Source organism: Leopardus geoffroyi, chromosome A3 (genome assembly GCF_018350155.1).
Source record: "Leopardus geoffroyi isolate Oge1 chromosome A3, O.geoffroyi_Oge1_pat1.0, whole genome shotgun sequence".
Taxonomy (NCBI): Eukaryota; Metazoa; Chordata; class Mammalia; order Carnivora; family Felidae; genus Leopardus; species Leopardus geoffroyi.
The window spans coordinates 80,319,657-80,346,857 of record NC_059336.1 but is presented as its reverse complement, the minus strand read 5'-3'; the positions used below and the strand labels follow the sequence as shown (position 1 = coordinate 80,346,857).

The 27,201-nt window shown below is 47.6% G+C and overlaps 1 long non-coding RNA gene across 2 annotated transcripts in view; it reads right to left on the bottom strand.

Moving 5' to 3' along the window:
• Nucleotides 1-27,201, bottom strand: part of LOC123580844 — a 121,277-nt gene that overhangs the window by 7,209 nt on the left and 86,867 nt on the right. The window contains exon 1 of one of the 2 annotated variants that reach the window (XR_006703490.1): nt 3,872-4,507. The exons of the other annotated variant lie outside the window; for it this stretch is intronic. This is a non-coding gene — a long non-coding RNA (uncharacterized LOC123580844). Of the gene's footprint in view, nt 1-3,871; nt 4,508-27,201 lie in introns of those variants that run through there. 2 annotated transcript variants of the gene reach the window in all.

Sequence of the window (27,201 nt, the reverse complement as noted above, 5' to 3'; positions counted from 1 at the left end):
CTACAACCACCCTTCTTCCCTTGTCTGGAAGGTCAAACACCTTTCTCTGCTTTCTTTGGTCACTTATAGCAATGAGAATGCTGCTCACAGTGCAGTCTAATCCATTTCAGAATAGGGAGGTAACTTTTTCAACAGTAAAAAACAAACAAACAAACAAACAAACAAACAAAACTTCCAACAGCTTTTCAAATACAACAGCTGCCAGGTTATCCCTTTCAATAATTTTCAAGACTCTCCTCTCCCCTTGATAACACTTCCTGGGTTCCAGCTTGACAAAGCTTGTCAAAGTTACTTTCAAAGTATGACATTCAGGCAGGGTATAAGTACAGCAAAATAAAGGAGGATTATCACCTCCCTTGATCCACATCTTCTACTTCTATTAATATGACCTAAGTTTGTGTTCTCCAAACAGTGCTAAAATAGCCATGCCTGTGATACCATATCTCAACTCCTAATCCCAATTACCTTCCACCCTCTAATGTTGCCTCTTGATACTAACTGACCAAAAAGAGGCTTTTGAGAAAATAAACACAGCAATAGCTCTCTAGGCCAAAGCAGAACATGGCCATGAAACCAAACTGTTAGGGCCCTCAAGCCCAATAAATGATTGAAACAATCACAAGTCAGCGTCTCAAAGGTTTGAACTGTTCTGAAGTCCAATTCAGTCAACTCCTGTTGCTAACTTTGAGGCTGATCTGTTTCCAACTCTTCCCACCTTCAGACTCTATAAGATTGTACTCCTACCCCTCTTGTGTTTGGGCATGCTTGAGCATCACTTCTGGACCACAGCACTTAATGGTCTATGCAAGGCAGACCCCCCCCACCCCAGAACTCTTCCTCTTTAGTGAGGCAACCAACAGCCATCAGGCTGGGTACCTGAGGGCCTACGATAAGCAGAGGTCACCTCACCTGCCCAATATGACAGACTATAGCCTCAGTGAGAAATATATCTTCCTTTATTTTTAAGCCACTGAGATGAGATGGTGGTGGTATTTGTTACCGCAGTATAACTTAGTGTGTTCTGACTGATACAACTCCATTATTAAATTATTAAAAGGAATGGAGTCTCCCCCCAACATTTCCTAGATCCTTCTTATACCACCTAGCATCTCAGAAGAGCTGACACCACCAAATACTTTTCCTTCTTTTTTTCTCATTGGTCTTAATAGCTTTCTTGGAAGTGAAAATGCTTAGGATTATAGAAGCCCAAGTGTTAACTGATAAACCAGAAGGAAAACCTCATCCTAAGGTCTTAGACAACAGCTCATTCCAGCAGCTGTAGCAACAGCATAGGCTATTACCACCCTCTGTGAGTCACTGCCCTCCAGCCTGAGAGATGAATGGGCCACCTGACCCATGAGCCCAGAGCAGAGAAGGATAGTTGAAGAACAAAGGGAGAAAGATATTGTCAGGAACAAACTAAAATTCTATCTGGCCCTGCCATTAAGTTAAAGCTGTCTCTAGAAATAGCTCTCAACTGGGTGAAACTAGTTCATGGCAAGGAGAGCCGACCGGGAAAATGAGAAATTCCATAAACAGCCTCCCAGCAGAAACACCTCTAGCCACGGATGTGCAGTCACTGTTCTCATACAGGGCATGATGGGAAACAAATAGTGCCAACTTATTTAAAAAGTTACCAAATGTGGGGTGCCTGGGTGGCTACGTCAGTTGAGCATCTGACTTCAGCTCAGGTCATGATCTCATTGTTTGTGAGTTCTAGCCCCGTATGGAGCTCTGTGCTTACAGCTCAGACCCTGAAGCCTGCTTTGGATTCTGTGTCTCCTGCTCTCTCTGGCCCTCCCCCACTTGCACTCTGTCTCTCAAAAATAAAGAAACATTAAAAAAAAAATTTTAAGTTACTAAATTGCTATAATTTTGCTTTCTGCTCTGCAGAGCCCCCAGAATGCCCAAGTCACAGGACTGTGTGGGGTTTGCCTTTCCATGAATTACGTAGTCACTTCAGGGGAGAGACCCTCCTCTATCCCCCCACACTTTGGGAGTCTAGAGTATTCAGCACTTACATGGAGTACAATCAGCTTCCTGGGCTCCCCTCTGACCCCTCAAATGCCCAAATTTCAAACCATGGGATTTGAGGGAAAGAAGTTGAAGTTCAACGTGATAGGATTCTAAAACCTAATATTTTGGCAGGATGGGGTAGGGAGTTGTCAAAAGATGGGAAAAAAAAAAAAAAAAAACTAAAAACCTGTACCTATTTTCCAGGAAGATATTTGGGAGGGAATAACTGGTACTCATGAACTAATTGGATCTCCCTGATGGAAATACACAAAGCATCCAGAACTGAGAAAATGCCTCTAGAGCATTTTTAAAAGACTTTTCCCCTCACTCAAAGACCTTCTCCACCAGGATTCCACAAAGTCTCATCATAAGCTCTTACTCAGTTGGATTTATCACTGTATTTCCTGAAGTTCCTAAGAAGATACTCCAAGGAGAGGGAACATTCATCCAACTGTTACAAGCTATGAGCCAAGAATGTTCTGGGCCCTAGCAAATAGATACACTAGTGAACACATCAGGTGACCTGTCCTCGTGACACTCACATTCCAGCGAGACACACAGTAAACAAGAAAACTGCTGATAGCAATGAGTGCTCTGAAAGAATTAAACAGGGTGATGTGACATTAACTGTTGGTGGCATCTGAGCTGAGACCTAGAGGGACAAAAAGGAGTCAGACAGGTGAAGGGCTACGGCCACTAACAGAAGTCAGGAGGTTAGGCTCAGTGCGGGACGCAGCACAGGTACGTTTTCAGGAAGGGAAGGGAAGGCAAGCAAAACCTCGGACCTAGTCCTCTCAGGCATGCCTCCTGCAAAGCAGCACTTCAAACCACCTGATGTGAGGTTTGCGACCTTGAGTAGCCCTTCCACGATCATGCACAACAGGATGGCAGTCCCCTGTGGCCAGTCCTTCCCACTTGCCGCTGTCCACAAGCAAGACTGTGAATGAGAAGGCATCAATGATTGAATTCTTCACCACTCAGCTGGGGAAGGAAGCACTGGGGGTTTGTGCCTTGTGTCCTGGGCTTGTGTTGGGACAAGGGTGTGGTCCCCAAAAGGACTGCTGGCGCGTTACCTGCGGCCCCACGGAGCAGGCCGTGGAGCCGGGTGACAGCCTGGTACTTGGTACCACCAGCTAGAGGGGCTGGTCCTGTTCAGTTTGATGTCCAATCCCGACTTCCTCAGCACTTCTCCTCTCCAGGGGCTCCTCTTGGAGAGATCTGCTTCCCCAGAGATTAGGTGAGGAGTCCAGGCTGTCTCCCATGGTTAACCTGTACAATTTCTAAGCCATTTCTCTAGCGTTCTCTTCAAGGGCAGCTGCAGACCCTAACACTGTATCCTCCATACTTGGAAGGAACGGAGAGGACTTTGAGGGCCATTCTGAAGGAGCTGACAGCCGGCAATTCACCAAACCATCTGACATAGGTTTACTCTACAATTTGGGGTTCCAGAAAGCAGTAGTGAGCAGGACTTCTGTTAGACCCCTTTCTCCATCCAATGCCTTGTTTAGCTGTAGCCTTGGGGCTATTAAGGTTTCATCTATGAACAAAAGATCTTCCCCATCAGGTAGAAGGGGAAAGGGGGACAGATGTCCTCTAGCCCCCAGGGCTTCCGCATCCATCATCCTAGCAGGCCCCTCTGCCCTTCTGCTGCCCAGCCCCATGTGGGTGACACTTGTGTCTGAGATGGTTTCTAGCTGCCACTTTGGGGTCAGGACAGAGTGAGGTTGTAGGGAGTAGGAAGAATGAAGAAGGAACCAAGCTGTGGAAGACCCAGCTAACGAGTCATAGAGAAGAGCACTATAAACGCAACCTTATTCGGACAATGGGCTTATGCTTTAGGGACAAAGCTACTCACTTTTCAGAAGGCTCTCAGCTGACGTGTCACCACCTCCAGAAACTTCTCACCTACTTCCGCAAAACTCCTCCCTTCTCTGGTTAACCGCAGCGCCCTGTGAGGCCTTGCAACGGACAGTAGTCATACAGTATTTGTCATGTTGCTTTTGGGCATCACTGGGTTGTCTCTAACACCCTCCTGTGAAAACCTGACAGTAGAAACTGGCTGCCTCCCAGTGGCTGCTGCCCAACAGCACACTCAAATGTCTGCTGGGTAGAGTGTGGCTGTGCAGTGTTCACAGCCTCTGCTCCAGAACAGAGAGGCAGAGATCTCAGGGGCTGATTGTGCACTCATTTCCCACCCTGACTCACACCTGGGAAGGTGATGAGGGAAGCAGACTATCCAATCCAAGGTTTATCAGCAAGTAAGGCAATGGTAACACCTGGAATACATGGCAAGGTCTCTAAGAGGCTCCTCATGGGCCTTCCACCATCCTGACGCAGGGTAGCATGTGAGTCTTTGCTGACTTCATCTACCATTTGCCTCTTCCTTACCTCTGCCCCTGTCATATTTCCCTGGAGCCTCTCACCATGGCCTCAGTTCTCAGAGACCTGCACTACTAATCCTGGCACCAAGTAGCTTTGAGAGAATAGGCACAGCCCAACATCTAGGCTGCGTGAGAGCCCATCTCTACCGTGCAGTGAAGCGGGTCTAGGCACTCCAGGAAGGAATCCCCAGACACCTATATAGTGCTGAAGCAGAGCACCCTGAAGAAAGCTGGCTACAGCCTGATCTCCTCACAGACACTGGGAGTTTTATTCAATTCTGCAGAAGTTAGAACAGCCAAGTTTAAGCAGACATAGCAGGAAAAGTGAGAGAATACGTGCCTCTGGCACTCTGGCTAACCAGGAGCTCTGAAGGACTGCCCCACTTACAGAACCAGATCCTGAGTAGTGCAGACACAAAATTTCTCATTTGGAAGGAGGGGGGCTCTATGCAACCCTGCCCTGCCTTACTCTCCAAAGAAAACCAGGAAGGGGTTAGAACAGCAAGAACTTACTAGAGACATGTTGTCCTGAAGGGGGTTATGGACACTCCTGGCACAGCAGCACGGTGGGGACAGGAGTCTGGGACTCCTGCTATGAGGAGAGCCCTGGAGGGGCTGGTATGCTTCCAGGTTGGTACATATCAGCCTACAAACAAAAGTGCATCTTCTTTGAAAGAAGGCCTGCCTGCTTAGGCCTAGAGCAGAAGTCCACAAACTGTAGCCCTAGGACAAATTCCGTTGCTACCTGTTCTTGTACATAAAGTTTTACTTTAGAGGCGCCTGGGTGGCTCAGTCGGTTAAGCATCTGACTTCGGCTGCTGGCAGCTGGAGCCTGCTTCAGATTCTGTATCTCCCTTTCTCTCCCCCCACCCCACTCTCACTCTCTCTCTCTCTCTCTCAAAAATAAACATTAAAAAAAATTTTTTAAGTTTTACTTGAATACATTAAGCCCATTCATTTATATGAATGTTGGAAGTATTCTACAACTTGTCCTGCCCTATGCAGTAGCCACTAGGGACTAATCACTACATGCTTGCCCCACTTCATCTCAGACCAGAAGCACAAGGGCAAGCCCAGGTTATGAACATTCCCAAGGAGGGCTCAGAACCATGGCTGGAACAAGATGCCACACAACCTGCTGCTGTGTGCCCCTACTACCTGGGGATGATGTCCAACCTCAGGAACTCTCAGCTCACTAAGTATTCCTCGGGGGTATCTAAGGAATCCCAGGACAGGACTTCATTCTGAGTCAGCTGGAGACAGAAGGAAAGGACAGTAGAAAGTTCACTGTCTACCTCCATGGCTTCTAAATCCAATCTTGCCAGAAATACACCAAGAGCAGTCTTCTCTTTTGTCCCTTCTCCTAGGGCCAACACAACAGATGTCAAAGGCAGAGTGGGTACCAGAAGCCAAGCAGTTGAGGGTCAGCCTCCTCATGCAGCCACCAGATGGCCATGCAGGTGAGGACGGTGGTCCTCAGCACTGGCTATGCCTTAGAATCATCTGGGAAACATGTAAACATCCAAATGCCCAGTCCCCACCCCAAACTAAGTCCGGATCTCTGGGCATGGGACCCAGGCCTTGGGACTTTTAAAGCTCCCCAGGTAATTCCTATGTTTAGCCAAAGTTGAGAAAAGCTTCTGTATTCTCTCCTAACTTCAGCCCCTTAGAAAGGTCAGTGTAGACATGGTAGAGTTCTCCATCTTACCTGAATCATTCATTTGGATGATTGTCTTAGTGCTTGGCTGTCCCAGGTTGCTCATCTCTGAGATACAACCCCATACGGGGTAAGAATACTTATCATGATACCTCTAAGACCTAACTGGAAGATTTTACCTCTGCATTGAATAGTGTTGTCAGCTTTGAGTTTCTAAGAAGGCCAAGAACCATGCCCCCAGCCCTGACCCTTATGACCGAGTTTGGTTGGAAGCAACACTGTGTTGGAAGCTGGTGGAAGTCCCTTGGGGGACAGAACAAGGAGACTCAGCGGTCAGCAGCAGGGCTTGGCAGGGCTCTGATTTTTAGTTCCTCATGATTTCCTGCAGTTTGGGGGTAAAGACAGAAGTAGAAGACACCAGAATAAAAGAATGAATCCTGGTCTTAGGGGTGTCATGATTTGATGACTACCTCCCTTGCTCATTTCCTCAAAGGCAAAAGTCCCCAAATGTTGTGACAACATAGACTTTGTACCCATTTTGTGAACACACCTGACTTGTTTGTGTCCCTACAGTGTCATCCACCTGTTCTTCAAGAGCGCTTCTGCCTGTGGCACTATTTCTCTGCCTGATGTGTTAGCCTGAGGTCAGTGGCTAAGCCTTACTGGGCTGCACCTCCTGCAGCAATAACTCTGGAGGGGCTCCAGGAGCATTGAGGGGTTGGTAAAATATACAGGCAGAAATGTTTGGAGAAGAGGAAGGCTGTTCTTCCCCTCTCTCAGGGCTCTTTTGAGAAGTAAACATGATTAACAGGATGGTGGGCAGCATGCAGCAAGAGTTCAGCTTGGGGTAGATATTACGAGTGTCACTCACCACTATCCAGGGGCTGGAAATCCACAGGAGACATGCCTCACAGTAGGAACAGGAAGCCCTTGTTTTCCACAGAGGCCTTTTCTCCCCCTTCTCCCCCATTGCCTCACTTCCCCACTGATTTATCTAGCAAATAGCCCCAGGAACCTACCACCCTGCTTCACCCCCCCTTGTCTGGGGTAACCTAAAGGGGCTCTGAACAAGTTGCTGATAATGCTGTTTGGAGGTCTGAGGCCAGCCCTGCCCCTCACTTGAGCATAGCCATGAACCACCCACTCCTGCATGGCCCCTTCAACCCAGGCTTCCTAAGAGCAACTGGGTGGCAGGCGGGCTCTCCCTGCAGCAGGAACTGGATGGTCCCTGCATATTCACCTCCTTCTCCTAGGGCCTGAATGCCTGGCCAGACGTGGGGCTGGATCTGAAGCCTGATTGTGGACATGGGCCCGGCCCTGGCTCTGGGGAGCTTCAATTCCAGCCATCAGGCAAGAGAGGGAAACCCAGGGGAGGAAGGTGGGGGTGGGGGCTCCCCTACCTCTCCTAGCAGCAGAGGCCTGAGGTCAGACACAGATTCCACTAGCTCCTCCTTTCAGGCATCCTTGGCCTGAGGGGTGACTAATAGGGCACCTGTTCTGCATTATCCAGCAAAGGGCAGGATGCCCCTCCACAGGTGGACTTAATCAGTACGGGGGAATGTATGTCAAGAGCCACAGGGGATCATGTCAAAGCTAAGGGAGTCACTTCATCCCACCCCCAGCCTGTCAGCTCTCACCAGAGGCTGAAAGGAGAGGAAACAAGCCTATAGACTCCTCCTTATTTACTCCTCAGCAATCTTGCACCCAGACTGGGCAGGGCTAAGGCTGGGGATTCCCCTGCAGTGAAAACAAGATGGATCTGCAAATTGACCAGGGAGTCACTTGGTTGCCTTCCTCCCTGCCCAGTGCCTCCTCATCCATCAGCTCTCCTCTGAGACATCTGTATACCCTCTCCCATAGGAACCTGCTGGCAGGAAACCAGGGGCATCAGTTGTTGGCACCTTCGTGTGATTTCAATCCTTATGTCACCTCTCCCACCATGCCTTGGCCTCTGATTGGGACAGCAAAGCCTCGTGGCCACATTTTCCCTGAACTGAAGAACTCCAGGCATGGTGAATCTCTGGAGGAGATATGGGAGTGGGAATGGGGTGGGAGGTGCAAAGGCATCCTAGGGCCCTGAAACTATCTTCGAAGTGAATCTTGTCAGCTCATGCTCTGCCCCCTGAAAGTATTGACATTCCTCACAGTTACATCCTTGGTCAAGGTCGCTCCTCCCCCCACACTTCTCTCGGGGTCATCTCTATAGCATATAGCATGCTTACTGCCATCCATGCCCCATACCTTCAAATCCTTACCTCCACTCTGAGGTCCCTGAATATCATGCCTGCGTATTGGGCTGATTTCCACCCAACACATAGATCTTCTTCCCCACATTTCTGCTCCTTCCTCTAAAGCTTGATCAACAGTACCCCCACCTACCCTGGTATAACCAGGCCTAATGCCGTGAGCCATCCTGACCTCCTGAGATTCTCTCCCTTGCTTTCCACAGCTGCTCTACCTTGCATGACATCTGCTGTATACACTCCCATCCTCTCCATTCATTTTGCCATTGCCTTAGTTGGAGCCCTGGAACGCTCACTTGCCTATGGTAATATTGCATGTTCACTGTGACTTTGGGGACCCCTTGCGCATGGTTTTTCTGCTTAAAGATTATTCAAAAATAAATTTGGTTTTTGAAATCAATGTCATTTTTGTTATCAAAAACTTTCTTTTAGCTTTTTAAAAAATATTTAATTTTTATTTATTTTTGAGAGAGAGAGAGAGAGTGCGTGCGTGCGTGCGTGCGTGTGTGTGTGTATGTGAGTGGGGAGGATCAGAGAGAGAGGGAGACACAGAATCCAAAGCAGGCTCCAGGCTCTGAGTTGTCAGCACAGAGCCTGACGTGGGGCCTGAACTCACGAACCACAAGATCATGACCTGAGCCAAAGTCAGATGCTTAACCAACTGAGCTACCCAGGAGCTGCTAGCTTTTTTTTAACACGAAGAATTTAATATAAAGAATCAGTAAGTAACCTAAATTTATGGACTCTGAATTATCATTCAGAGATAATTTTCAGCAAGTAGAGCTTTTAAAGGTCAAGAGCCAAGCACTTTCAGGTGCCATTAAATATATATTCTGTCTTCAACCATGTTTAAGTGGCACATCGCTCATTCAGGGACATTAAATACATTCACATTGTTGTGCAATGACCACCACATCCATCCACGAACTCTCTTCATCTTGCAAAGCTGAAACTCTGTACCCATGAAACACTAACTCCCCATTTCCTCTCTTTTTGGCCCCCGGCGTCCTCCCTTCTACTTTCTGTCTCTAGGAGTTTGACTGCTTTAGGTACTTGCTATAAGTGGAGTCATCTGAAGCCTGATGAATCCATCTGAAGCCTTTGGCTTTGACCTCTCCTTTTGCCTGTAATGGCCTCTCATGACTTTCAGACTCCCACTCATCCTTTAAAATCCAGTGGGTCTCCTCCTCTGAAGCATTCCTTGACAATCAAGGTCAAGTTCATAACCACCCTCCCACCCCTTGGCATTCCCCACTGACCTAGCAAATACTTCAGTTTGCAGTTATTTACTTACATAGACGGAGCTCTATGAGGCCAGAGACCTTGTGTCTTTTGTTCATCACCACAGCCTCAGCACCATGCAAAGCCAGGCTCATTAACTGAATGATGACCCTGTCTCTTCCTCAGCTCCATCAATCAAAGACCAACAGATGCCCTGGGGTACCATCCAGGACCTCTCTACTGCCCTGGGTTCACAACCTTTGTTTTTCATTTCACTGGGTTGGGAAAGGACAGTTTAGCTGCTTCCCAGGGATCTGTGCAAAGTGCCCTAGTGGCCAAGACAGCTTCTTCCCCAACAAGTATGGTGACCTAACTATGGCCACTGGCCAACGTCTTTGTTCTACAGGGGAAGTGCAGACAGGGTGCCCACAATCAACAGATCCTGCCATAGATGTGCAGCACTAATTGTCTCTCCCCAGCCTGGCCAAGAGGGAGAGCATGTGAAATGCCTGAGTGAGGCCTAAAGCGACTCTGGCCTGCGCACACCTGCTGGCTCTGGGGTGGCCTGCGGGCTAGACTCGGGCCCCTGCAGTTGCTACCACTCTCCCAGTCCGGTGTCAGGCTGGTGACTGAGCCACTTTATATGTCAGCAGCAAGCCTCAACTGCTTGTTCCAGCTTTCTGTTTGGAAATGCAGCAATCTCCGTTAAACTCCACACTGGACAGAGGCAGCAAGTTTCAGATTATCAGTTCTGGAGCCTAACCTTTCTCTCTGAGGGATCAGTCCTTGCCAGAACTTCAAGCCTCAGTGAAGATTTATTTCTATTCAGGCCCAGTGTTGGAAGCTCAGGGGACAGGCCTTCACTTACTCTCCGGCTAAGAGAAATGCTTGGAGGCTGACGGTATTTCAGGTCAAGCAGTCCTGATTCTGGCTGAGGCAGAGGCTAATCTTTGCTAAAAGAGTGGTCAAAGATAGATGGTCTGCATCAGAACTGCTGGGCAGAGAGAGGCTTGTTTGCTAACACGCAGATTCCTGGGCCCCACCCGGAGAACCCAATAATCCAGTTCTGAGCCTCTGGGGAATGAGGGTCCATAAAGCTCCCTAATTAACAAGGTCCCACCCTACTCCCAGGCCATTTGTGTGCTCACTAAAGTTTGCAAAGCATTGCCCGCCTAGTCTAGCAATAAATTCAACATGCTTCACTTTCCTGGAGCAGGAAGAGAGAACTCATTTCTGCCCCAGGGTCCAGATTTCAGCAAAGTAAGTGTCACAATCATTAAATCACCTCCACATGAATGCAATGGTCATGTATTTGTTTCAGAAACCCCATGCATGGGTGCACATGCGTGGGTGTGTGGATAGGTGGTCTTTGTCCTTGAAGGGGGTAATAGAGGAAGATGCAAAGGAGGAGACAAGAGGAAGAGAATGAGAAAAAAAAAAGGGGGGGGGGGTCTCCAGTGCGACTACTGGAGACAAACTAAAAGCCCACAAGCCTTTAGCCCATAGGGTCAGAGGAAAGATGAAGATTGACAAAGGTCCTGGCTAAAATATAAAATTGCATGTCACAGCAGAGCTAGATCCCAAAAACATAATACTGAGTAAAAGAAGGTGTCACAGAACAACACAGTAAGTTCCAATTATATGAATTTTTAAAAACTAGCGGAAGCAAAGACCATATTGCGTAGGAACGCATACATAGGCTGTAACACTGTAAAAAGCAATAAAGGAAGGAAGGACCCGGAATCCAGATGGGTCCATCGCACCTACCTCAGTGAGAGAGGAGACCACAGGGGACTTCAAAGGTACTGACACATTGCCATTTCTTAAACAGTTGGTGGGTAGGCACTTAGATGTGGTTACATGTACCTAATGTGTATCATTTTGCATAGATGATACACTAAGGTTCTTAAACACACATATGGAATAATGAATAGCACGAATATAAACATGATTGGTTCATCAAACTTGGAAATACTAGGAAAAGGCAGCACCTTCTAGAATTTGTGGCAGGTATGGCTTGAGCGAGTAAGAGGAAGTCCCATTTACCAAGGGGACTGTGAATGTTCAGCACTTGTTACTGACTCATCTTCCCTCCAGGACAGGGATGGGCAGGTAAATGAGGTCTTGGGGACGCGACTGGGAGAGGAAATACAGTGTCTAGGGCCACAGAGCATGGGCTGAGAGCCGTGAAGCAGAGCTAGGTCCTAGGGAGATGGAAGGCATGCCAGGATCAGCAAATCCAAAAGGGCCAAAATGGGAAGAAGGAAGTCAGACTGGAACCAAACAAGTGAGACAAGAAGGGGAACGGGAGGGGGTAATCTGAAGGGGCCAGCCTGTAGGGATTCTCTGAGCTGCATTTGTGCCCCATCTGGGACTAAGGGTGACCTGGTCTGTGACAAACTCCTAGAAGCAGACCTGACATGAAATGGATGTCAGCCCCAGAAGTGACACCAGTAGACAGAGCCACAGATGGCCAAGAGCAGCCCCCTGCAGTGGCCCCATTAGCCACCCACCGTCAGGGTCATAAGCAGCCCCAGAAGGAACCTGTCCTCTCTCTGGCTCAGTGTAGAAAGCCCTTCTCCATCCTGCCACCAATTCCCACACTCTGAGTATTCCAGAGGCTCGGGACCTCTGGAGGGATTCTGTCCCATTGTAAATAGTCATGCTCTCCTATCAAGTCCTCTGTTCTGAGCTGAATTTCAGCAGATCCTGTTGAAATGTCACTTCTGCTTTCAGGAGCCATGCAAAATTAGCCAAGTCCCTCTTGCACCCACCAGGTTAGCAGGACTATGGGTCCTGGCCGATAAGCAGAACAAGGTCCACGGGGAGGCGTGGTGCAGTTGACACAAGATGTGCCAACCTGACTGCCCCTCAAAGAAGATCTTGTCGCAGTCGGCAGACAGCGCCCAGCTCCTTTGGGGCTGGCTGAGAGTTGCCTCGCCTAAACCGTACCTACATCCAGCAACTGATCACGAGCAAGGTGTCTAAACACTGGCCACTGAAGCCCCCACCAGCAGTTCTAATGGGCTATACCTGCCTGTGGGCTCGGCTTTGTCAGGACCGCATCACGGCATCACCACCCTCCGTGCTCAGTCCTGCTTCGGCTCCCTGACCTCCACAGGTGTTTACCCCTAACACCTTGCTCACCAAACGCCAACTCAGCACCTGCTCCCAGAGGGTCCTACCTGCAACAGAGAGGGAGTCTTTACTACAGATTGAAGAGGAGGTCTTTCTCTAGCAAAGAAAAAAAAAGGCTGTTTCCATTTTCAGATACCTTATTCTTCGCAGCCTTTGCTAAGAGTCTGGGGGCTTCCGTTAGAGCTCCTTCAGAGCAAACAGGAAAGGATTTATTTAGGAGAGAATCCTCTGCCACTCTCTAACCTGAGCAGATTGTTCCAGTGAACAGTTCAGAACGGGCCAGACTGCTCAGCTCCCTGCCCCTGGCAGGGGTTGCAAAAGCCATCACCCTCTTCTTTCTACTTATTGATGTCAGAATGGGATTTGCCAGCACAAACCAGCAGAACAGCCTGGCAGTTTCCACTTATTCAGAAAGGGTTGCAAGTTCAATTCCTCTCCGGGTCCCAGAATTCTCAAAAGCAGCAGCTCCGTGGTTCTCCCTCCTCTGGACCTAGAGCACTGATTGTTCTTGCCCCATTTTGTACAATTATTTATGCACCGCCGTAGGACCATTCTCAGGCTGCTGGCTGGTCGGGTCATTTACTTATCCCTTGTATTATTATCTTCTTCCAATAACAAAGCAGCAGCCAGCTAGGAACTCCTCATCCAGATTTTTTGTAGGAAGAAGACTGTGCCAGGCTTCCTCCCAGCGTGGCTGCTGGGTTAAATTATAAGGAATTATAAGGATTTTTAATCCTTTCTTTTTAAGTGACTTTTACTATCACCATCTCTCTTTTTTTTAATTAAAAAAGAAATTCATTGTATTCATTTCCTATCGCGGCACTTACCAATTACCATGCATGAAGTGGCTTAAAACAATCCAAGTTTATCATCTTACAGTTTTGTAGGTCAGGAGTCCAACATGGCTCTCGCTGGGCTAAAATCAAGGTGTCAGCAGGGCCCTATTCCTTTTCCGGAGGCTCTAGGCAAGAACCCGTTCTCTTATCTTTTCTAGCTTCTAGGGGTCACCAGCATTTCTGGGCTCCTGGGCCCCCTTCCATCTGCAATGGCTGGTAGAGTCCTTCTCCTAGGGCTCCGTTCTCCCGTGCCTGTGCCTGTGTCATCCCCCCATGGTTAAAGACTTCTATGATTACATTTTTTGTAACTTTCTTTTTAACGTATATTTTTGAGACAGAGAGAGACAGAGTATGAGCGAGGGAGGGGCGGAGAGAGAGAGGGAGACACAGAATCCGAAGCAGGCTCCAGGCTCCGAGCTGTCAGCACAGAGCCTAACATGGGGCTCGAACCCACGAACTGTGAGATCATGACCTGAGCTGAAGCCGGACGCGCAGCCGACTGAGCCGCCCGGGCGCCCCAAGACTTCTGTGATGACATTGGATCCACCTGGAGTATCCAGGCTAATCTCTCTTTCTCCAGGTCAGCTGATTAGCAACATCAAGTTCACCTGGAAACTTGATTCCCTTTCCTCATGTAACCTTACGTGTTCATTCACAGACTCTGGGGAGTAGAGTGTGGCCATCTTTGGGAGGCCATTATTCTGCCTATAACATATATGTCCATTGTAGAAAATTTGGAAACACAGGAAAAGTATAGAGGAGGATATATAAGCCACTTCCAATTCCACTGCCCAGAGAGAACCAACAGTTTAGTCCTCGGTTAGTCCTTTTCCTTTGTAAACTGGATTTGGATAATACTATAGGATAGGATTTCTATGCTGTTTAATATTTTGCTACATTCCATTTTTCATTGGCTATCTAGCACTCTACTGTGTGGATATACTATAATTCATTGAACTGGGGTAAGACACATAATTTATCTCTAACTTCTCTTTATGCCTAGTAGGCCTGTAGTAAACATCCCTGAAGCTATGTCTGTGTATTCTTAGCATACATTTCCTAAAGGCATCCGAAGACTGGGTGACCATATCATTTGTCCTGCAAAGTGGGACATGTTTTGAGAATGAAAAGGGGTAAATTCTAAAAATTAACTGTAACTCATAACGACCAACAAGGCAGGACTGACCTGGGCATGATACATCTTGCCCACCTGGCCTCCTGGAATGTTGCAATGATTTACATTCGCACCAGCAGCACCCGAGTCCCCTCGCTCCAAGTCCTTGCCGAGATTGCCAGGACTCGCCCTGCCCCCCGTTGTATCTTCCTAAAGCTGAAAACCACACCAAGGCGAATGCATTCTAACTCTCACTGGAGAGGTGGCCATGGCAGGCCCGTTTCTTGTGGCAGGGAGAGGACAGCCAAGTCATTCTTGGCCCTCGTTGCCAGGGATTTTAATTGAGGCGAGTCTACTTTGGTTTCTGGTCCAGGTACAGACTGGACTAGCTTCAAGGCAGTGGCGACCGACCTCCCCTTCCTGCACAGGGAGGCAGGTACAGCCTCAGCTAGAAGAGGTACTTTCCCACACAGCTCTCCCCAGGCCCGGGCAGGTGTCCCTGGGGAGCCCCACAGCAAGACAGTATTACCTGAGCAGATTCACCTGACAAACTCTCCTGAGCAAGAGACACTGACCCTGAAGAGCCAATGGCAAGAGCTTGAAGCTGCGGTCAGGCAGTTTCCTACACAGAGAATGTAACAAAGACCAAGTTACACTTTCTCTTCAGAGGACTTCCTCTTGGATAGAAGCCTCTGAAACCATCAAGTGTCAAGAAGATACCCAAATAAGGCAGTTGCTGAAACCACAAAAACTAAAAGACTAAATTCATTGTGAAGATGTTTTCTAACGTCCAAATTGGGATTTTTTTTTTTTTTTTTTTTTTTTTTTGTATTTGTTTGTTTGTTTCTTTGTTTTTTCATTTTAGTGGAGGTGATTTGAATCTGGCCACCAAGACTGCAAAATGCTTTCTGGGAAAGAAACCCAGGCTCATGCACCAGGCTGCCTCGCTTGGCTTCTGGATATGTGAAATGGGCATCGTGAAGGGGAACACTGAAAAAAGATCTCGAGTCCTCAGACTTCTTCCACAGACATCTCTGACCTTCTGAGTCCAGTAAACCGGAGGCCACTCAGGAGACATTTGACTCATTCTTGTTAACTCACGTGCTGGAAAAGCAAACTCAGATGGGCCCTGAGAGCAATCTAGTTTTGGAGCAGTTTTACTTGTAAGCAACTGGCTCTCTGCCCATGGAGAACATAAGCCTTCAGAAACACAGAAAAATGTTCCAGGTGATATTTTGTAAGCATACCTGCAAACTGTGCTCCGTTAACCTGGAAAATGAACAAAACACAGCAAACGGCTCTGTTAATGGGCAGGAGGCAGAGCAAACTAGCCTGGAATAGGAACCGGCCAAACACCAGATGTCTAAAGCTTGGGCATTCTCTCTGAAAGAATTGCTCTTTTTACATTTCAACTCTGGGGGTGCCTGGGTGGCTCAGTTGGTTAAGCATCTGACTGTCGATCTCGGCTCAGGTCATGATGTCACAGTGGTCCGTGGGATGGAGCCCCACATCAGGCTTAGTGATGACAGTGTGGAGCCTGCTTGAGATTCTCTCTGTCCCTCTCTCTCTGTCCTTCCCCCACTCACATGTCCCCCCTCTCTTTCTCTGTCTCTCAAAATACATAAACTTGAAAACAATTTTTTCAACTTTGATGTCTTGGTGAAGATGTTCATTCGGAAATCTAGGCTGTTTGATATAAGCAAAGCGGAGTTGTGGGATCACCACCGTCCTTAGAAGGGAGCCCAGCAATTTGGGGAAAGAAAACACTGGCTCAGATGGTGAGTGTTTTGGATTTCTCACATCAAAAGTCAGCTTCTGGGGGCACCTGGTGGCTCAGTCACTTAAACATCTGACTCTTGATTTTGGCTCAGGACATGACCTCACGGTTTGTGAGTTCGAGCCCTGAGTTGAGCTCTGCACTGACAGCACAGAGCCTGCTGGGGATTCTCTCTCTCTCTCTCTCTCTCTCTCTCTCTCTCTGCCCCTCCCCCACTCACACGCTCTCAAAATAAATAAATAAACTAAAAAAAAAAAAAAAAAAAAAAAGGTCAGCTTCTGTATTCAGAAGGTTGGGAGCCAGAAGGTCCTGAGTCCAGACCTAGAGCATAGTCTCCCCAGAAGCATGATGGGCCTTTAGCAGGTGGATGTATATAAAGATATCTTTGGATGCTAAAGACAGGGCTAGCTAGAGAAGGGATAAATGTTCCATCTATTCTTAGATGCTACACCCTAGACCTCTAGATTAGCATACATGTGTCATCTCCTATAACTGCTTACCCTGGGAGAAGACTCACAGAGCCAGCTTCACGCCTTTGCATCCTTTGCATTTGCAGTCTTACAATCCCTTTTCCCCCTCAGATATCCACTGACCTACTCCCTCACATCATTTGGGCCTCTGCACAAATGTCACCTGCTTATAAAACTTTTGCCTGATCAATTACCCTATCAGAAATAGCCTTACAATTCCCCTGCCTGATTTCCCTTTGTCACACTTATTACTACTCCCCATTATGTGATATATTTAAGTGCCTAATATCTGTCTCCCCAGTTAAAATGTAAGGTGCAGAATGGAGGTCCCCAATGACAGTACTTGGCACATAATAAGAGTGCAATAAATATTTGTTGAAGGAGCAAGTGAAACTTAAAGTTAGGGTTGAGTCAAACACCAAACAGCCAGTCTTTCACCAGGCAGATGTGAAGTCACTTAAGAGGTACTTGGGAGAGACACAGAGCTTGGAGTGGCTTTGGGGATAAGTGGGGGCGGGGAGAATGCCAAGATCCATGACTTGTGCCGCTACAGTTGCAGACACCATGGGTGAGGCACAGCTCAGGGACTTGCTTGTTTCATGCCTCCTTCTGGGTTTGTCATCAGCTCTTGTCAAACCCTGGCACGTAACAGCCTGGTAAAACTGGAAAAGTCTAGAGGAATTATCTGACCGAGGAGCAAACTGAGGTCCAGAGAGGCTTCAGTGGCAGAGCTTGGGTTCACACTCAGGTCTATCTGACACCCAGTCTACTGTTTCTAAAATGCAACACTGCCCCCATCAATTGCTGAAGCCCTGACATTGGGAGGAAAGGGTCTGGGGGAAAACTGCTCTGCAAACCTTTTACCAGTGGCTACTCGGAAGGTAGAAAGCAGCACCTAAACTATATTTCCTCTGGATTTTTACAATCCTCTATCAGATGACAACTCTGAACTTTCTATAACAGCATTGTTCAACAGAACTTTCTGCAACAATGGAAATACTCTATTTCTGTGCTGTCCAATACAGTAGCCTCCAGTCACATGGGACTAGTGAGCATTTGTGGCTAGTGTGACTGAGGAAGTGAATTCTAAATTTTAAATTTTATTTCATTTAATTAATTTACATTTGAGTATAATGTGTGATATGTCGCTAGTGGTTACTGCTTTTGGACAGTACCATTCTAGAAACTTGTGTATAGAAGTCTTACTCTGGAATATGAAGAGGGGGGGCATGGGGCATGTGGGCGGGAGACATTAAGAGGGAAGGAGAGAAATGGGGGGGAGGGTGATTAGACAGAAAAAGAGACACAAGCAGACACACACACACACAGAGGAAGAGAGGGAAAGGAAGAGAAAGGGAGAGGGAGGGAGGGAGGGAGAACACGAGTGCAAGTCCTGGTGGTAATTTCTCCTCACAGCCACAAGATGGCACCATTGTTCAGAGTCTTTGCTCTGAAAAGCAAAATCAGGCTGGTTTGGGTTTCCCGGCTTTCCTTCTCTTCCTCTGTCTCAGTCTGTCTTCCATCTTTCTTCTTCTCCACCTCCTCTTTTCTCTCCTCTCCCCCTCCTCTTCTTCTTCAATCCTGACTTACGCCTCGCTGGTGGACTTGAGCAATGTGATAGCAGAGGACCTTGTGTGAAGCTGGGAGCAGCAAAGGTCCCTGACACTGATATTTGGGTGCCGAAAGCACAATGGTTGGCTCATTGAACAAGACTTGGAAAGAGGCTCTCTGGGTCCTGCTGTAATTGCCCTGGACCTGGCCTGCGCCTGGGGAGGCCTTCCGGGACAATCTTGTTCACTCACCCTTCCTCTTACCACCTTCTCCCTCCCCCCCCACCTCCCCGAACTTGGAAGCTTCTGCCCTCAGATCCGGTCCCGGAGGTCATCACCGGAATGTCTCTGGAGAAACTATAAACGCGAAGAGAATGTCCCCTGGTGAGGGTTCTGAGGTCTCCTTTGTTATTCTAGCCTAAGGACAAAGCAGCCAGAGGCTTGGGGATGGTGGGTGGAGCTTGCAGTATTTTCCTAAGATTTTTGCAGTTGGGGAATAAATCCCCAGGGATGGGGCAGGGCTGCAGGCTAATACCCGTACGGCAAGATCAGGGCAATGAAAACATGCACACAGACGAAACTTCAAAGCTTTTCCGGGAATCTGAATGGGGAAGGGCCTGCGGAAGGTCGGATGTTAACTCTGCAGGAACCGCCCTTTTGCTTTCAGCTGGCCCAGCAGCTCTTCAAACGCCTCCAAACTGTCCCCTCTCAGCGGATTCGGGATGCCACCAGGCCCTGAAGGCAAACACTGGGAAGGCAGGGCCTTTCCCATTGGAGTCCGGCTCTCTGTTCTCCTGAGGAGCTGAGGCCGGTTTCATCTCTGCCAACTGAGCCTGTCCCAGCAGAAACTCACCCACGTCAGTCCTGCCTCTTCCCCAAACCTGGTCAAACTTTGCCACAGCTACTTTGCAGGGAGTGAGGAGAATTACTAATGCTGGAAGGTCACTTGAGGTAATAATTAGGACAATCATTAATTTCTGAGGCCTCAGTGACTCATTTATCTCTGATATGCACAGGGATCAAAGGAGGGCATTTATAGCTTAGAAACAAACCTCCTATTCTTTCCCATTCTTTCTTGCTATAATAAATAATAAAAAGCTCCCAGGCCTCCTTCTTTACCCATCTCTTTCTTGTGGGTCCTGTCTCAACGGTCCCTGTACAAAAACCAACCCACCTCTCCCTCCTCTCTACTATCGTTCTTCCCTCTTGAAGAACCATGGCAGGTCTAGCCTCTCTCTGCCCAGCTCCAAGAGTCGTGGCTGCAACTATGTTATGGAGAGTGAGTGTTGCTGGTCCCTCTGTCCCACGGGAGGCCAGGAGGCCCCTGACCTCAGGCAGGCCCCTTGTACATTTACCATCTTTACTTTGCCTCAGTATGTATATCAGTGCTAGAGTCAGACTGCCAGGGAAGGGCACAAACTTGGCCCTGTCATTTATTAGCTGTGTGATCTTGAGCAAGTTACTTGACATTTGTAAGCCTCAGTTTCCCAATCTGTGAAATAGGGATGATACTAGTATCTAAGGCTGGCTTATGAGAATTATATATGACAAAATATACAAAATGCTTAGCACAGAGTCTGATACAAAATAATGTCAGCTACATTTGTCAGTACCTCAAAATCCTTGCTGTATTTCTAAGAACTTGTAGCTGGCATGCAAACTGGATCTTTCATGTTCTGCTGTGGCCTCTGAGAGATGAAGTGAGGATGCATGGAGCCCCACTAGGACCCTGGACCACCACTGTAATAAGAATCAGCTCATGTGTGTGTGGCAGGGGGCAGGGGGTGGTGGTGATGGTGGTCGTTAGCCTTAAGGAGGCTGTGAGATGGACCCAGGCCAGTTTCTCAACCTGCACACTATTGACATTTTGGTCCAGATAATCCTTTGTTGTGAGGTGTCATCCTGTGCATTTTAGGACATTTGGCAGCATCCCAGGCCCCTGCTCACTAGGTGCCACTAGCAGCCTTCTACTTGTGACAATCAAAATGTCTCTAGACATCACCTCTTATCTCCAGGAGGCAAAATTGCCCTTGGTCGAGAACCATTAGTCTAGGCAGATGGGGAAGTGCAGAGACATCCCCCCAGGTACCTGGCTGAGCTAAGGTGAGGAGGCAGGAATGAGCATGATCAGAGAGGATACCCTCCTGCCCAAGGCAGGGCTCAGGCAGGCCTGCAAGGTTGAGTACAGAGGTTAGTCTTGGAAGATGAACAACCCCATGGTTTTCCTTCCTAAGGATGTGCCTAGCTTGTTCAGGACAATGCCCTGCTTGGATGTGTACCTCTGGATTGCCCATAGCCAGGACTCAAATACATAACCTTGTCCAGCCCCAGGAGCCCTGGCCAGAACAGTGCTCCAGAGGCACAGAATGCTCACTGAATAGACATTGGGTCAATTCTCATCTTAGAGCCAAGCACTACCAGGGTGTGAATCCTTACTCTGCTACCCACTCACTGTGTGACCTTGGGCAAATTGCTTGACATCTCTGTGCCGTAGGATCCTTACCTGTAAAATGAAGACAACAAGAACATTTACCTCATAGGGTCATTCTGAGGACTAAATGGCTTAATATTTGTAAAGTATTTAGAACAGAGTCCGGCACATAGCAAGTACTAAGGGTTGGTTAAGTAAGCAAAAAAAACGAAAAGGAAGCCTCCACAGACCAGGAGACACAATCTTTTATAAGTCAGAAGTTGCCTCTGCTGTGATCTCAGGCCCAGAAGCTGTGTGTCTCTGGGCCCTGGCTATCTGCACCAGGGTTGAAAGGGCTGTGAATCCCTGGGGCATCTCCCCTGCAGAGGTGGTTGCTCTTAAACTCAGTTCCTTTGACCAGACAAAACTCAGTGCAGAGGGCCTCAGAACTTCCCATTGGATGGCCCCTGGGGATTTCTTTGATTTGAAATTGTTGGAAGGACAACTTTTTTCCTCTACTAACTCAGGTTTGAGGGTGGGGGTAGTGGCCAGATTCACAGGAGAAAAGAAAAAGTGTGTGCACACACCGAGTTCCAGAGCACCGAGTAATGGGTAAGTCACTGGAAAACCAGAGGTAAAGATGTATATCCTAATTTAATAAAAGGGGTAAGGGGCTAGTGCTTCAAAGGATGGCAGGTTCTGATGAGGTGTGTTTACTCCATTTCTTTGGGAATGTCCCTGTACCAGTCAGTGCCTCCCTGACTGAAGCCTCCCTGGAGGGGTGGGGGTCGGGTGTGGTGGCTCATTCTCCCAAAGCTCTGTGCTAGTCACATAAGGGAAGTCCGGACGAGGTTCTTCTGCATCTGCTGTTGGGTTATTGGTCACTTCAAGGGAAGTACCTGGGGAGGGAGGAATGAAGGAAGGAATTGGGGTGAGTGGGTGTGGCCTTTGGGGAACCCCAACACTTGTGCCTATCAGAGGAGACAAAAGCCTCATCAGGAAGCCTCCCCAGACACAAGCAGGAAAAGACACTTAGAGCTACCAGGTATACTTTGTTAGTTATCTATCGCTATGTAATAAATTACCCTAAGACATCATGGCTTAAATAGTAAGCATTTATCATCTCTAACAGTATCTAACAGTCAGGAATTTGGAAGCAGCTAAGCTGGATGGTTCTGGCTCAAGGTCTCTCATGAGGCTGTGGTCAAGATGTCGGATGGGGCTGCTGTCATCTGAAGGCTTGGCTGGGGCTGTGGGATCCACATCTACAATGCCTCCTCTCGTGGCTGTTGCCTCAGTTCCTCACCCCGTGAACTCGTGAGCTGCTGATGTGTCTTTACAACGTACACTAGCTTCCTCCAGAGTGCACAGCCCAAGACGGAAATGAACGCAGAAGTCATAATGTCTTTATGGAGCCAGGTTTAAAGGCATGTCCTGTCACTTCTGTTACATTCTTCTGATCATACAGATCAACCCTGATACAATGTGGGACACTACACAAGGCCATGAAAACCAGGAGATGGGGCTCACTGGGCACCATCTCAGAGGCTATCTACCACACCCTCCCAGAAGAATGCTCACCTGGGCACTGGTTCAGATGTCAGCCTGGCTCAGGTACACAATTGCAGAAGCCTCTCAGACAAAAACCTAGTGCACTAGGGTGGGATTTGGTGCTTCTACCCACTGCCTCAGTCTGCCTCCTCACGGAAAAACTGGATCATGAATCCACTCCGAACTGGATCATGAGTCATCCCCATGGTGGAACAAAGGCTATAACGCAAGGCACCGGATGGGAGAAGCACTGGGCTCATGCGCCCTTCTGTAAGTTGAAATACAGGAAATAAAGCCTTCACATGAAAATAATAATGATAATAATAATAATATGCAATTTTTTGATTGGAAGATGTTGGCGCAAGATTATAGAAGAGGGATACATGATGGGGCTGGGGTAGTTCTGCAAGCTTCAGGGAGAAGATAGGACATGAGTTAAGTACTAGCCCCCAAGACCCTTCCTGAGCCCCAAGTCCAGATATGGTGAACTGGTGACAGCTTCCCACTGCTTCCTGCTGTTTCATGCCTCCTAGCCATTCCACATGCTCTTTCCTCCAGCAGGAATACCTTTTCCCTAACCTTCCCCTGCTTGTTAACTGCATTTGTCCTTTCAGACTCAGCTCAAGGAGCACCACCTCCAAGAAGCCATCCTTGATATCCTCTCATCTGATGTAGCTGTCCTACTCTGTGGCCTCAAAGCATCCCCACCCCCCACAGATCTCTACCACACTTGACCCTGCTCACTGCTTGCTCCCCACTAGACTTAAATCTTCTTCAGGGCCAGCAACAATGTCAGATTCAAATTGTATGGTGCCTAGCACAGTGCCTGGTGCATATTCACACTGAAGACATGTTTGTAAAAGGAAAGGAGGGAAGGGAAGAGGAGGAGAGAGTAGAAGAATGGGCTCAGGAGACAGCAATAACACATCATCTTTCTTTCTCCCCTTCATTCCCAAGAGTGGGGTTTCAAGCAAAATCAGGGCTGTTTGCCAGAACCACTCTTCTCTGCCTCTCCACAGCCCAACCAAAGAAAGCTGAACAGTTCTAGTCTCTATCATACAACGCACTATCTGAAAAGTAGCTTTTGGTATTGAAGGCATGTAAAAACGGGGGGAGTTGCAGGAGTATCTGTACCCAGGATATCTTGACTTTACTGGAGGAGCTGGAGGCTATTAACAAGTTGAAACCACTCCATGGCGACAATCTCTGTGACCCAGCAGGTTACCTGAGAGCAGCCAACAGTGCTGACAGGAGGTGAATGTCTGTGATTAAGCAACTCAAGGCCACAACAGGGGTGACCCCAGAATGAGATCAGCTTTTGGAGAGAATCACAGGAGACAGAAGGTTTGGGGACACCTGCTGTCCCCTGAGGTGGCCCAAGCCCACTGTCTGGCCCCACTCTGCCTAGAACCCTAAGTGATGGCTCTCTCTGCCACCTCTGGGCACACATTAGCCTCCTGGTTATTCATAGCCACTCACTCACGTGCTCTTTCCACATGCATCAGGTTAATATTTTAAATATTAACTAGTATTTTGTTTTGGTTTGATTTTCTGTTTGCTGAAAGCTCATGTGCTGGGAATGAATCAGCCATACTCCTTGGTTGAAGGCACACCACCTTTATTAGCATGTGCAGGGCTCACCTTGTAAGATTTTATTTTTAAGCAAGCAATCTCCACAGCCAACATGGGGCTCAAACCCACAACCCTGAGATCAACAGTCACATGCTCCACCAACTGAGCCACCCAGGCACCCTTATAAGATTTTATTTTTAAGCAATCTCCACAGCCAACATGGGGCTCAAACCCATAATCCCGAGATCAAGAGTCACATGCTCCACCGACTAGGCCAGATAGATGCTCTCAGGGCTCACTTTTATTTTACTCTCTTTTTTCATCTTTTTGTCCCATCTCCAGCCTCATTTTTTTCCCTCTTACCATTGCTGTGATTCTGTGTGCCCTGCCCATCTATATTCCTATTTGTATCAAGACCCGGTAGTGGTATTATTTTGTGCATATTTTTTTTAAATATGCTGATGTGGCCTTTTGGTATATACATATCATTCTCTTCTCACTTTTGTCCAGAGGTGAGATTTTGTCCAGTGATGAAAATCTCATTGATGAGATTTTGAGATGGCTTCAAGTTATAGGATAAACATGAACCAGAACATTTCTTTTATCTGCTGAACAGTCCTCATTGTTGGATACATTTTATGTATCTGCTTTTCTATTAATAAACTTCTTTTTTTTTTTTTTTTAAATTTTTTTTTCAACGTTTTTATTTATTTTTGGGACAGAGAGAGACAGAGCATGAATGGGGGAGGGGCAGAGAGAGAGGGAGACACAGAATCGGAAACAGGCTCCAGGCTCTGAGCCATCAGCCCAGAGCCCGACGCGGGGCTCGAACTCACAGACCGCGAGATGGTGACCTGGCTGAAGTCGGACGTTTAACCGACTGCGCCACCCAGGCGCCCCTCTATTAATAAACTTCTAATCCAGGTGTTTCCAAATTCTCACTAATACAAATGATTCTACAAGAACATGTTCACAGGTGTTTCTCTGGGGGCTCAGTCCAGAGTTGCTCTCGGCTCCGCATCCAGGAGAGCTGGGTTGTAGGGTCTATCTGTATTGCTTCACTTAACCCTTCCAAACTGTTTCCCGGAAAGTTATGCCAATTGACACTCCTATGAGAGTTTGTTTTCCTTCACCTTTGGCAGCACTTGATATTACCCAACTTTTTAATATTCGCCAATCTGATATTGTATAAGACCTGTATCTACATCTTAACCAAATGTTCCCGGTTTTTCATCCAGTGTCAGGTTGTTCTGTTCTCACTCCCTCAGGGAAGGGGCGTAATGGCCAAAAGCAGAAGATGGGGAGGAGGGACAAGGGTTTCCTTCTGGCTTTTGAGTTTCAAAATCCTAGACCCTTGGAGGCCCAAAAAGAATAGCACATAGCACAGAGAAAGGATTTGGGGGAAAAGCATCATGAAAAGGAGAGGAAAAACAGGTACCCCCTTTGGCACAGCCCCACCTGAACAACAGTGGGTGACCTGGGTGAGGGGAGTGTTGGAAGGAAATTTCCTGTGGGTTGCAGATTAGAACACTGATGGCTGAGGCAGGTACCATAAACATGGGAAGTGAGCCAGGTTTAAGGACAACAGGGATGGCAGGGACTATAGTTTTCTGGGTGCCTATCCTGTAACACTTCTCAACTCTGGCTGGTTGCTGCAGTATGGTGGTCTATCCTCGTGTTACCAGCTCTGTCCTTTTTTCCAAGAGAATCCAAAATCAGATGTTTTATGTGGACTCTCCCCTTAAAAAATGTTATAATGGAGGGGCGCCTGGGTGGCGCAGTCGGTTAAGCGTCTGACTTCAGCCAGGTCACGATCTCGCGGTCCGTGAGTTCGAGCCCCGCGTCAGGCTCTGGGCTGATGGCTCAGAGCCTGGAGCCTGTTTCCGATTCTGTGTCTCCCTCTCTCTCTGCCCCTCCCCCGTTCATGCTCTGTCTCTCTCTGTCCCAAAAATAAATAAACGTTGAAAAAAAAAATTTTTTTTTAAATGTTATAATGGAAAACTTCAAACATATTTAAAATACACAAAGTGCTTTAATGAACTTCCTTGTACTCATCACCGAGTTTCCATAATTATGGACTCATGGCCAATTTTGTTTCATCCATAACCCCACCCACTTCCCCCTATCTTCAATTATTTTGAAGTAAATCCCAGATATGCCTTTTTTTTGGTAAAGATAAGGGCTCATGTTTCTAACTATAACACAATATCATAACTAAACAGAATTCCAATAATTACACATCAAATAGTCTGTCAGTGTTAAAATTTACAATTTTCTCATGAAGGTCATAAATGTTTATTTTATATTACTTTATTTTTTACAGTTTGTTTGAAACAGGATCCAAAGTCCACACATTGCAAGTGATTGGTGTTTTTAAGTTTCTTTTAACCTACAGGTGTGATCCCCATCTTTCTGTCCTTACAATGTACTTGTTAAAGAAACCACATCCTTTGTTATGTACTTTCCCATAGTCGGGATTTTGCTGGTGTCATTTAACATGCTTCTCTGTTTTCTGTACTTCCCAGTAATTGGTAGTTGGATCTAAAAGCTACAGCTCTACTTCAAAAAAAAAATGTTCATAATCTTTTCAGAAGAATCTTTAAATACTGTCTGAGCCAGACAAAATACCTGCTGGACTGGACTTGACCTGCAGGCTACTAATTTGTTCCCTCTGGCTTAGATGTTAGTGATCACAGACAAAAGGATTCAGGGACCTCTGTCCTGAGCTGAGCCCCCAAGGAGAGAGCAAAATCCCAAATGAACATGTAGGATCTGAGAGCAGGAGTGCCCGTGTCTCACTTTCCAGAGAGAATCCCAATCAGAGAGGTAGCAAGACTCCACAGAAGGGCTTGTTGTGGCCTGGTGGAGTGATTGGCAGGTGCTCAAGAGCAACACGGAAGTAGAGAGATGCCCGGTCCTGAGGGACCTGCGTCTCCATAGCAACCAAGGAGCGTGTCCCCTGCTCCAGCTGTGTGCCCTGCTCCAGCTTCGTGCCCTGGGAAGTCCTCCAGAACTAGACAACCCCGGGAAAAGGGGGTAGATTCCAAATGACTAGGATGAAGATCAGGACTCCTTGATGGACTGGGAGCCTGTATTAGAAGACCAGTTGTATTAAGGAAAACAGAGAAGGTTAGGTTTCTTCCTCACTTAAGTTTGTGGACTGAGATTGTACCCACTACACATGGGAGCCTCTGGGGACCCCTAAAAACCCCCTTCCAGCATCACTCAGAGCTGAGCATTTGGGGGCATTGATCTCTTCCCTGTG